This window comes from Cupressus sempervirens, chromosome 9, assembly GCF_028749045.1.
Source record: "Cupressus sempervirens isolate cs-2001-9-10 chromosome 9, ASM2874904v1, whole genome shotgun sequence".
Lineage (NCBI taxonomy): Eukaryota > Viridiplantae > Streptophyta > Pinopsida > Cupressales > Cupressaceae > Cupressus > Cupressus sempervirens.
In genome coordinates, this window is record NC_143126.1 from 462,928,998 (window position 1) to 462,938,796 (window position 9,799).

The following is a 9,799-nucleotide window of genomic DNA, read 5'->3' on the forward strand; positions in this document are numbered from 1 at the left end:
CATCATTTTACATTATTGAGTTATACTCCTCAACTATAGCATGCTACCATACCTGATGTCATGTAGCCTCCTGATAGTTGGAAGGTTCACTATCTACCAATTGACTAACTAATGCCACATAGTCATTGAACTTGACTGGCTATCTTTTTCTCTCTAGTACTCCTTCTAAGAGCTTCCATAAACTCCTGAGTATCTCTTTGTGTATCATGAACCTCGTGGTTCCTGTTGCCAATTGTAGAGGATCAAATATCAACCTCTAAGTCTTCTTGATGCATTTCATGTTGCAGTTGTTGCTCCATGCTCTATGAATCTTCATCGCCTGAGCCTACACTTGTACTAGTAATTGTACTTGTGCTTTGATGCCCTTGACTAGGCCTTGGAGCTTCTACTGGCTGCTTACTTTGATCATCTATTGGAAAATCTCTGGACCTTCTAAATGCCTTGTCCTCCATGAACTTAGCATCACGTCTGAAAATTTTTTATGCCTTTGAGGTTTCATTGTACCCAACAAAGTACCCTCTCTCTGCAGTTTGATCTAACTTGGTACATGTATCACCTAGAGTATGACAATATGCCAAACTCCCAAATATTTTAAAGTGACCAACATATGGTTTATTTCTTGTGAAAGCTTCCTTAGGCATCATCTTCCCTAGTGCCTTGTGTGGAACCCTATTCTAAATGTAGATTGCTGTACTACATGCCTCTGCCCATAAATAGTGGAGCATGTCCTGGTCATGTAGTGTAGCCCTTGCCACCTCTGATATAGAATGATTCTTCCTCTCTGATTGTAAGGAATAATCCACTCTCTCTTGATTCCTTCTTTGGTACAGAACTCCTAGAAGTTATTTCCTTTGTTCTCGCCTCCATTTTCTAACCTAAGAACCTTTATCTTCCTTCCTGTCGAGTTCTCCACAAGAGCCTTGAATTCTTGGAACTGATTGAAAACCTCATCCTTAGTCTTCAAGAAGTATATCTAGGTCAACTTGAAGAAATCATCGATAAAAGTAGCATAGTACTCATATCATCTAAGAGAATTTTTTGACATTGATCCACATACATCTAAATGTACTAGATCAAGAACACCCTCAGATCTGGTGTCACTCCTTGGAAAAGATGCTTTGCAAACTTCCCCAACACACATCCCTTACATACATCATCTTGCTCTATGCTCACCTCTGGAATACCTATCACTGTCTCATGAAGCAATTTGAGTGCTCCATGATAAATATGGCCCATCCTCCTATGCCATAGCTCTCCAAGATCTCTAGGATTATTGCTACTCATGAGTGCCTTAGGAGTATCGAGCTACAACCTATAAAGGCAACCACTCCTAACTCCAATAGTTATGGACGATTTCTAACCCTTGTGCTTAATCAACACATGTGTCCCTCTAAAGAGTACATTATGCCCCCTATCCCAAAGAATAGATATAGAAATCAAATTCATACTTAAGCCTGGCACATGCAACATATCATGAAGTGGAATTATCTTCCCATTCTCCCTCTAAAACTGAATAGTCCCTTTCCCAATTGTGTTGAGTTTGGACAAGTTTCCCATAGAAATCTTGATATTGGTGTTCTCCTTAAAAATGGAGAAGTAATCTCTAACCCTTGTCATATGAAATGATGCCCCACTATCTATATACCAACACACTATGAGGTTGAGCTCACCATATAGGCTATAAGTGAAAACTCATCGTCCATGTTCTTTTGCACTTGCTAAAGCTACCACTTGCTTCTTTTCCTTCTTCCTTTCTGGACAATCACTAACATAGTGACCATACTCATGACAACCAAAGCACTTGACCTTAGAAAGGTCCTTCTTCTTCTCACTTTGTGAATTTGATTCTTTGTTAGACCCCTTCTTTGCTTTCCCTTTTTCCACTAGGACAACATTTTCCTATTCCACCTCACTTTTTCGACTCTTGTTGGCCCCATTGACAAGACTTAGTCTAAACTCCTCTTGAGTGAAATAAGTCCATAGTCGATCCCAACTTGGTAAGCTATCTTGTCCAATGAAAAGTTGAAAAAAGACACTCCATTGTTTAGTAAACTCATTTAGGGCTATTCTCACTAGCTCGTCATCACTAGGGGGATCTCAAACAACTGCTAACTTGTCCTTAACAAGTCTAAGCTTGGTGAGGTAACTTGTGATGTCTTCTCCCTAGTTCATTAGGGTATTCTTCAACTTCTCTCTAAGAATAATCTTCCTTTTGGTGGTTGTATTCTAGTATAGATTCATAATGAAATCCCACATCTTCTTCACTATATCTAGCTCTGAGATATGTGGAACAATATGATCCTTGACACCATCAAGGGTTATCCTCCTCACCTTGGCATCATCCTTCTTATATGCTACAAGCTATGTAGCATCTGTAGGTACAACTACAATAGTGGTAACATAATCCTTGATACTATTCTCTTCCAACAATAAAGAAAGTTGCGCCTTCTAGGTACCAAAATTTGAGGCACCATCCAATCTGTTTTGATCTCTCAAACCAGTTGAAGCCATCTCAAGGGATTAAAGCAATAATAAATCTACAGAGATCAACCTAGGTTTTAATAAACCCTTAATTTATTTACTAGGGAAAAACTCTTCTACCCTCAACACTTCTCTGATACCATGTGAAAATTCCTATTGCAGTCACTAATTATTAATCTCCTATTGTAAATGATTATTAAATTGCTGAAAATTAATTCATGGCTAATATCAAAAAATAACACAACTACAACTTCACCAATAAAATACGGAAAGAAATAATTAGTTAGCAAAATGATTATTTGCTAATTAAGTACATATGGATGAACATATGTCCAAGCTACCTAAAATAACAAGGTCTAAGTTGGGGAGTGGAGGATTCAGCTCAGTATTCAAAGGATCTCTACCAAATGCTACTCTTATGGTCATGAAGAAATTGGAGTCCACTTCAAGCCAAGATGATAAGAAATTCTGAGTAGAAATTAGTTCACTTGGAAGCATACAGCATGGGAATTTGATTAGACTTCAAGGATTTTGTGCACAAGGATCTAGAAGGTTACTAGTTTATGATTAAATTCCCAATGACTCTCTAAATTCCTTACTTGTCTTTGGTAAGTCCAAAACCAAATGGAAGATACTTGTCTAGAAGACCCAATTTTAGATTACTTTAGGAACTGCTCGAGCTTTAGTCTACCTCCACAAGGAGTGCAGAGAACACATCATTTATAGGGATATAAAGCCCGCGAGCATTATGCTTGATGCTGATTTTTCACCCAAATTGGCTGATTTTGTGATGACAAAGCTTGTGAGCAGAGATTTCAGCCGCATAGTGATGACCATGAGGGGATTGAGAGGTTATTTGGCTCTGGAATGGATTTTAGACATTCCCATCACTACAAACATTGATGTATACTATTTCACTATAATTCTTTTAGGAATTTTTTTTGGGTGAAAGAGTTTGGATTTAAATGTACAAGACTGATAAAGGTTGCTCCCCTTAATACCAAAAACACATAACAAAAACAAAGATACAACAACAAATTATGCAAGAAAAAAATATAGACTTCTTATTTGTGCCACAAATGTGAAATTACAGAATTCATAAGTACAAAATACTAACCCACAGAGTGCCATTATTATAGTAATATGCAAGACTAAGCTTTGAACTACCACCTAGAGCTGTCCTAGACAATGTTTGAGCCTTACTTAAATAGGCAATTTTATGTTGCCCAAGAAGGTTCTAGATGCTCAAACTTAATTCCTAGGGCCGACAAACCCTAACAATAAATATTGAGTTGGCTAAATACATTTTTGAAAAATTATTTAGATATTTTGGGTAGCCCAACTTCAGAAGACCATAACTCTCAAATCGTTGCTCCGATTGGCTATTATAACCACTTTTTCAGAAATGCCAGCTCTTGATCTATATGCTTGTAATGGTGCAAGCATTTCATTGAGTTTTTAGACCTCATCTAGGTACTCTAAGGCCTCCAATGGTGAGTCTAAAGATTTTTCTACAAAATTTTGCACCGAAAATTTGCAATCAACTTTTTTGATGCTTAAGTTGGAGCAATGAGATTTTTATGGTAGGATTATAATTCCAAAATGAGCCTTCATGTAGAAAATGAGAGCATTCTGACTTCATGTGAGAAAAGTACTAAAAATAGCAAGTTCCCATAAATAGTGACCACCCTATCTACTAGTCCTTATTAAAATAGAAAAGACTGAAAATAAAATATTTTTGGGTGATGCAAGATTAATCTTATACCTAGATGCTCTTGCATCAAAGATTCAAGTAGTTATTACTTTCTAGAATGGGCTACAACTCAAATTAGTCAGGAGAACATGATTAGTATTGTAGAAGAGGGTGTTGCAGAGGAGGAAGATATTGAAGAGTTGAGAAGAGTGGTTGTTGTAGGCTTGCTATGCATTGAAAGGAAGGAGGAGATGAGGCCAAGCATGGGGCAAGTCATGCTAATACTTGAAGGGAAGACAAAACTGCCATCTCCTTCACAAATGAATAATGGAACCAACCAAAGTGACACTACTACCAATAAAAATAGTGATGTGATTAATTTGGAATAACACCTTCAAAAAAGAGGAGCTTGCACATAATATAAGCTTAAAACATTTAGTCAATTAGATTTTTAATTATAATTATCAATATTTAGTTAAGTGGAGGCTAATTTGAGTGAAACTCATAGCCACTTATTTGGCAGATGGACTTGACATATCTAGTAAATTGTGTTAATGCTATGATAGTAAGAAATAATATGCATTTACAAGTGGAAAAAAGTTGGGGATTGATCATTAAGGTTGTGAGAGTTCTTTAAAGTTTTGTTTGATCTTTTTGAGACTGAGATGGTCATGTAAACCTATTCACTTGGTGTAATGGTGATTTTTTATTAATATATTTAAGACTTTAACTTGCAGTGGTTTTTGTCAGTATTGTCAAGGTTTACTGTGATTTTCACTATAATATGTTGCTAATGTTTGCTTTTATATTTTGGATGGATGATATCTTTATTGGCATGAATTTCATATTTTAAGTTAATAATTTATCCATTTTGTAATACAAATATTTGGTTACCATATTTTCTAATAATTTAAGCATGACTAGTTCTATTTGGAATTCGTGGACACGTTTTGTTTTTATAAATATCATTATTGTGGTTTAGATTGTTGGGTAATCATCATGCATATTTTGATAGTAATTAATATATCTTAGAAAACTACTATATGTATAGCGAAATTGGTATGTTAATTTAGAATGGACATGTTATTGCTTATTCATGTTCTCTAGCAATGTGTAGCTGGAGTAATTTAAAAACCATAGTTCTCTTTTGTATTGTTTAATGTGGTAGTCCATGCATTTAATGAATGGGTACTTTTGTGTGTATTTAGATTAGTAATGGATGGTATTGAATTCCATAGTGAGAAAGTCTATTATAAATCATGATCATTATGTCTAATCAAATAATGCTTCTTCTATATTATCGTGTCTCTTAATAGAGATACTTTGTTCAAAATTTATTGATAGAATCATTGGTCAGATCACTATCATGATCCATCTCAACAATGGCCTTTTTGATTTTGGCAAAGTTGTCATTTCATATTAAATAATTATGTTTTTTGACTATCAACAATAACTTTTTTGAGTTTTTCAAAGTTACTATTCCATATTCAATATTTTCATTTGTTGATTGTCAACTAGTGCAGTAGCACCAACATTGTTCTTCATCGCTTCCCTAAATTTTTGTGTGATAGTTAGCCATAAAATATTGTTTCATATTTGAATTGTATTATAGTTAGTTCATTTTTTGTTTGGACTCATTTGAGTATCTTTTGTCCCAATATGACTATAATATTATATTTTGGTCTTAGAAAAATGAACAATTAATCCATTACCCACTTTAAAATTATCTTCTACATTTTTTGTGTTTGTCTTTATCTTCTATTCTACGAAAAAGAACCCATACTATCTCATGGTCTATGCCCTCACTCAATAACTTCATTATTGATCTTCCAAGGGAACACAAAAAGTTAATTCAAATGGGTACTTTGAAATCTACTAAGGCACCATTTCTAATTTCAACAAATGAAAATCATCAAAAAATCAAAGAGGAGAAGAGAACACTAAAAATGACAAAGAAGAGAAGAAAGAAGACAGATTTGATAAATTCGAAAGGGATAACTCATAAGTAATGGAGCAAGGGAGAGTTAAATGTTTGCTTTTATAATCAAAATAGTCATGAAGAACATCAGTGCATGAAACAAAAAATCAACCTAACTTTCCTACTAAAAAGGAAAAATATTGAGGTAAATGCCTTTTTTAAAGCATACTCTTCAAATTAGAAAATTTGAAGGACAAAGAGAAATTGAAAGGAATGGTCTTATTTTCTCAAATCGAATATATGAATGAATATGAAAAGAAAAATATCTATACATCTTGTTGAATTATCATTTGAACCTCAACTCCTTCACCCATATACAACTTTTTATCCACAAAATCTAAATTAATGAATGTAGACACATTATCTTTCTTCTTAACCTTTATTTTCCCTTCTAAATAGTTAACCTCTACAGATTTCTTATTTTATTTTCTTTTGATATAACACATACAATTTATTTTGATAAAAGATAAAGTATCCATCAACTCTCTACCTTGAATAAAAATGAATATAGTGAGAAGGAAAAGAACCTTTCCACCAAGCAATATATACTTTATGACTAACTATATAATATAAAAAATAAGAAAACAAAATTATTAACTCTCATATTTTTAGTTATATCACTTTTAAACTAAGTAAATTAATAATGATTAAAATTCATTTGTTAACATACATTTTAAGGTTATAGATACATCTTAAATAGACTTAGTGGTAAGGAACTTCATACTATTGAAAGAGAGGTCACAAGATTAAATCATATAAGAAATGAAACAAAATATGTATATAAATATAGAAATATATGACTAATATTATAAAATAAAATAAATATTTTCCCCTCCTAAACTTTAAACTTAGAAATCTAACTTATATACAAATCCTTAATGCTTTCTTTTCTTACATTCTAAACTTGACTTCTATGCCAATTCCTACTTCATTTTAAGATGCATCCGGCAGTTACATATTATTCTAACTCGATCACATTGCCATTGTCTTTGCTATCACTATCAGTATCATTGTCACCTGAATTTCCTTGCGTCTCCATGAGAACAGAAGTTCTAGGCTCAACCTTCCCTTCGAGCATCGGCACCACTTGCCCCATACTTGGCCTCATATTCTCATCTCTATAAATGCATAGTAATGCCACGACAATTGCTCTTCTTATCTCTTGAATATCTTTCTCCTCTGCAATACCCTTCTCCATAATATTAATTGTGTTCCCACGACATATCTGGGCTGTAGCCCATGGTGGAAAGTAATACATACTTGAATCTTCCACGTTGAAATCAAGAGTTCTTCGCCCGGAAATGATTTCTAAGAGTCATACCAAAACTGTACACATCAACTTTGGGAGTGATGGGAAGTTCGGAAATCCATTCTGGGGCCAAATAACCTCTCGTCCCTCTCGTTGCGGTTACTATGCGGCTGAAATCTCTGCTCACAAGCTTTGCCATCCCGAAATCAGCCAACTTGGGTACAAAATCAACATCGAGCAGAATGTTATCGGGTTTCACATCACCATGAATGATGTGATCTCTGCATTCCTCATGGAGGTAAGATAAAGCTCGGGCAGTCCCTAGAGCGATCTGGAAACGGGTCTTCCAGTCAAGTACCTTCCTTTGATCACGAGGGAAGAGAAGAGAACTTAGGGAGCCATTGGGCATGTAATCATAAACTAGTAACCGTCTGGGTCCTTGTACACAAACCCTCGAAGCCTTACTAGATTAGCATGGTGTATGTTTCCAAGAGAACTAATTTCGGCTCGGAATTGCTTGTCATCTCGGCTCGAACTGGACTCCAATTTCTTCACGGCCACAAGTGCACCGTCTGATAGAGATCCTTTGAAAACTGAGCCGAATCCTCCGCTCCCCAGCTTAGACCTGAAGTTCCTTGTCGCAATCTTCAACTCCTTGTAACTGAACATTCTAAGAAAAGAGTCGGAAGAATATTCTTCAAAACGTTCAATAAATCGTTGCCGATCTTGACGTCTTTTCCACATCAAACATGAAAAGATACCCGCAAAAATGACGAGAGAAGCAAGAATACATAGCACTAGAAGGCAGATAGGTTTGAATTTGGAGGGCGATCGTGGCTCATAATTTGGAAGGGCAGAGGCAGCTACTCGAATGAAGACATTTGAATTGGTTTCAAATGCAGTGTTACGCAAGCCTAGCAGAGTTCCGGACCAGATGTGGCAGGGCCCTGAAGGCAAACTGAAAACATAAGCTGTGCACGAGCAATTGCTGAGACATGCATTCTCGCAATCCTTCTTTGTGGGTGCGGCGTATGAAGACGCATAATAATCATTGGGCAATGTTGAGTTGGAGTCGACGAATATGTCGGTGCTGCAATTCAGAGGGCTCTGGCGAACACAGCCACTGGACGACCATTCCCTGGAATCCCAAGCTTGATTGTCTTTGGGAGTGAATCCATTTACACAGCTGCAGAAGTGAAGGTTGCCAGAGTTGCAGATACCGAAAGGGCCACAGAGAGCATATACGGCGCATTCGTCTCTGGGCGCAGACCAGAACATGTTCCACTTGCTGCCATCGAATACAAGATGTCGCATATCTCCAGACTTCATCATGACGAAACGTATCAGCCCATGCATCTTGCGCGTCGGTGTTGAACGGTCGTACAAACTAGAGCCATTAGTTTCAACGCTGATATTGAAGAAATCTTGGTTTACCATTTCTGGAACATTACTGAAAATTTTACCGTTCCAGACTCCACTCTCCCAATACTTCAACAGAATTATTCCATAAATGCACAAATTGCTTGGCGCCAGATGGATCGGCTTGATGAGAGAAAAGCCCGGGAGCGGGATCCGACCAGCTTTTCCAAGACACCAGCTTTCGTCGTCCACCGAATCTCATCGCGGGCAGCCAGGTATCTGTCGGATTGTCGAAACTCTGCCAAACCGTTTCATTTTTGTTTTCATTGGTGAGTACGTTAAAGTTACCAGAATCTAACAGCACAGCCCGGGATGCCTTGTTCGATGTGTTTACTAACCAAACGGTCTCACCCTCCACATCAAACAGATCCAGTTTACCTTCTCTCGACTGCTTCAAAATGCCAGGCTTGTTTCTCGCAGGAATTTCTCTGTTGGCCACCCAAACGATCGTCTTCTCTGGTAAATTGGCAAACCAGATTCCAATATACCAGTTTTTGGTTCCATTTGGGTTGAAGAACCCCAATTCAAATGTGCCGTTCTTGGAAATTAATCTCTGATTTCCAGCCAGCGAGGCTCCCATGGAAAGAGTGTCTCGAGCCTCGACTGTAGCAGCATAACTCCTGAGATGAATAAACACCGAAGCTGCAAAAAGCAGGCTAAAGCTAGATTTTGCCCCCTTTTCGGCCATCTCCAGGGTGTTGGTGATTGAACTCACTCCCCTGTGCACTTAAAACAAGAGTTTCCAAGCTCTTTTAAAATAAATATCTTGGAAGACTGATGGGAACGTGAATGGTGGCAAGTAGAGTGGTCGTCAAAAAGATTTGAAGATAAACGCTTTAAGAAATGAGAGGTCAACATGTTTCTCTCGTCCCGTGTCGTGCGTGTTAAGAGGGTTCAAAAAGAGTTGGATGGTGGAGTAGATAAGCCTCCCTACAATAAGGCATGCCACATACAAAAGAGTTGGACGATTATGAAGGCG

At 36.9% G+C, this 9,799-nt stretch overlaps 1 pseudogene; it reads right to left on the reverse strand.

Annotated features, from left to right (window-relative positions):
• Nucleotides 1-7,110: 7,110 nt before the first annotated feature.
• On the reverse strand, nt 7,111-9,508 carry LOC149539342 (G-type lectin S-receptor-like serine/threonine-protein kinase At2g19130 pseudogene; annotated as a pseudogene).
• Nucleotides 9,509-9,799: the final 291 nt, after the last annotated feature.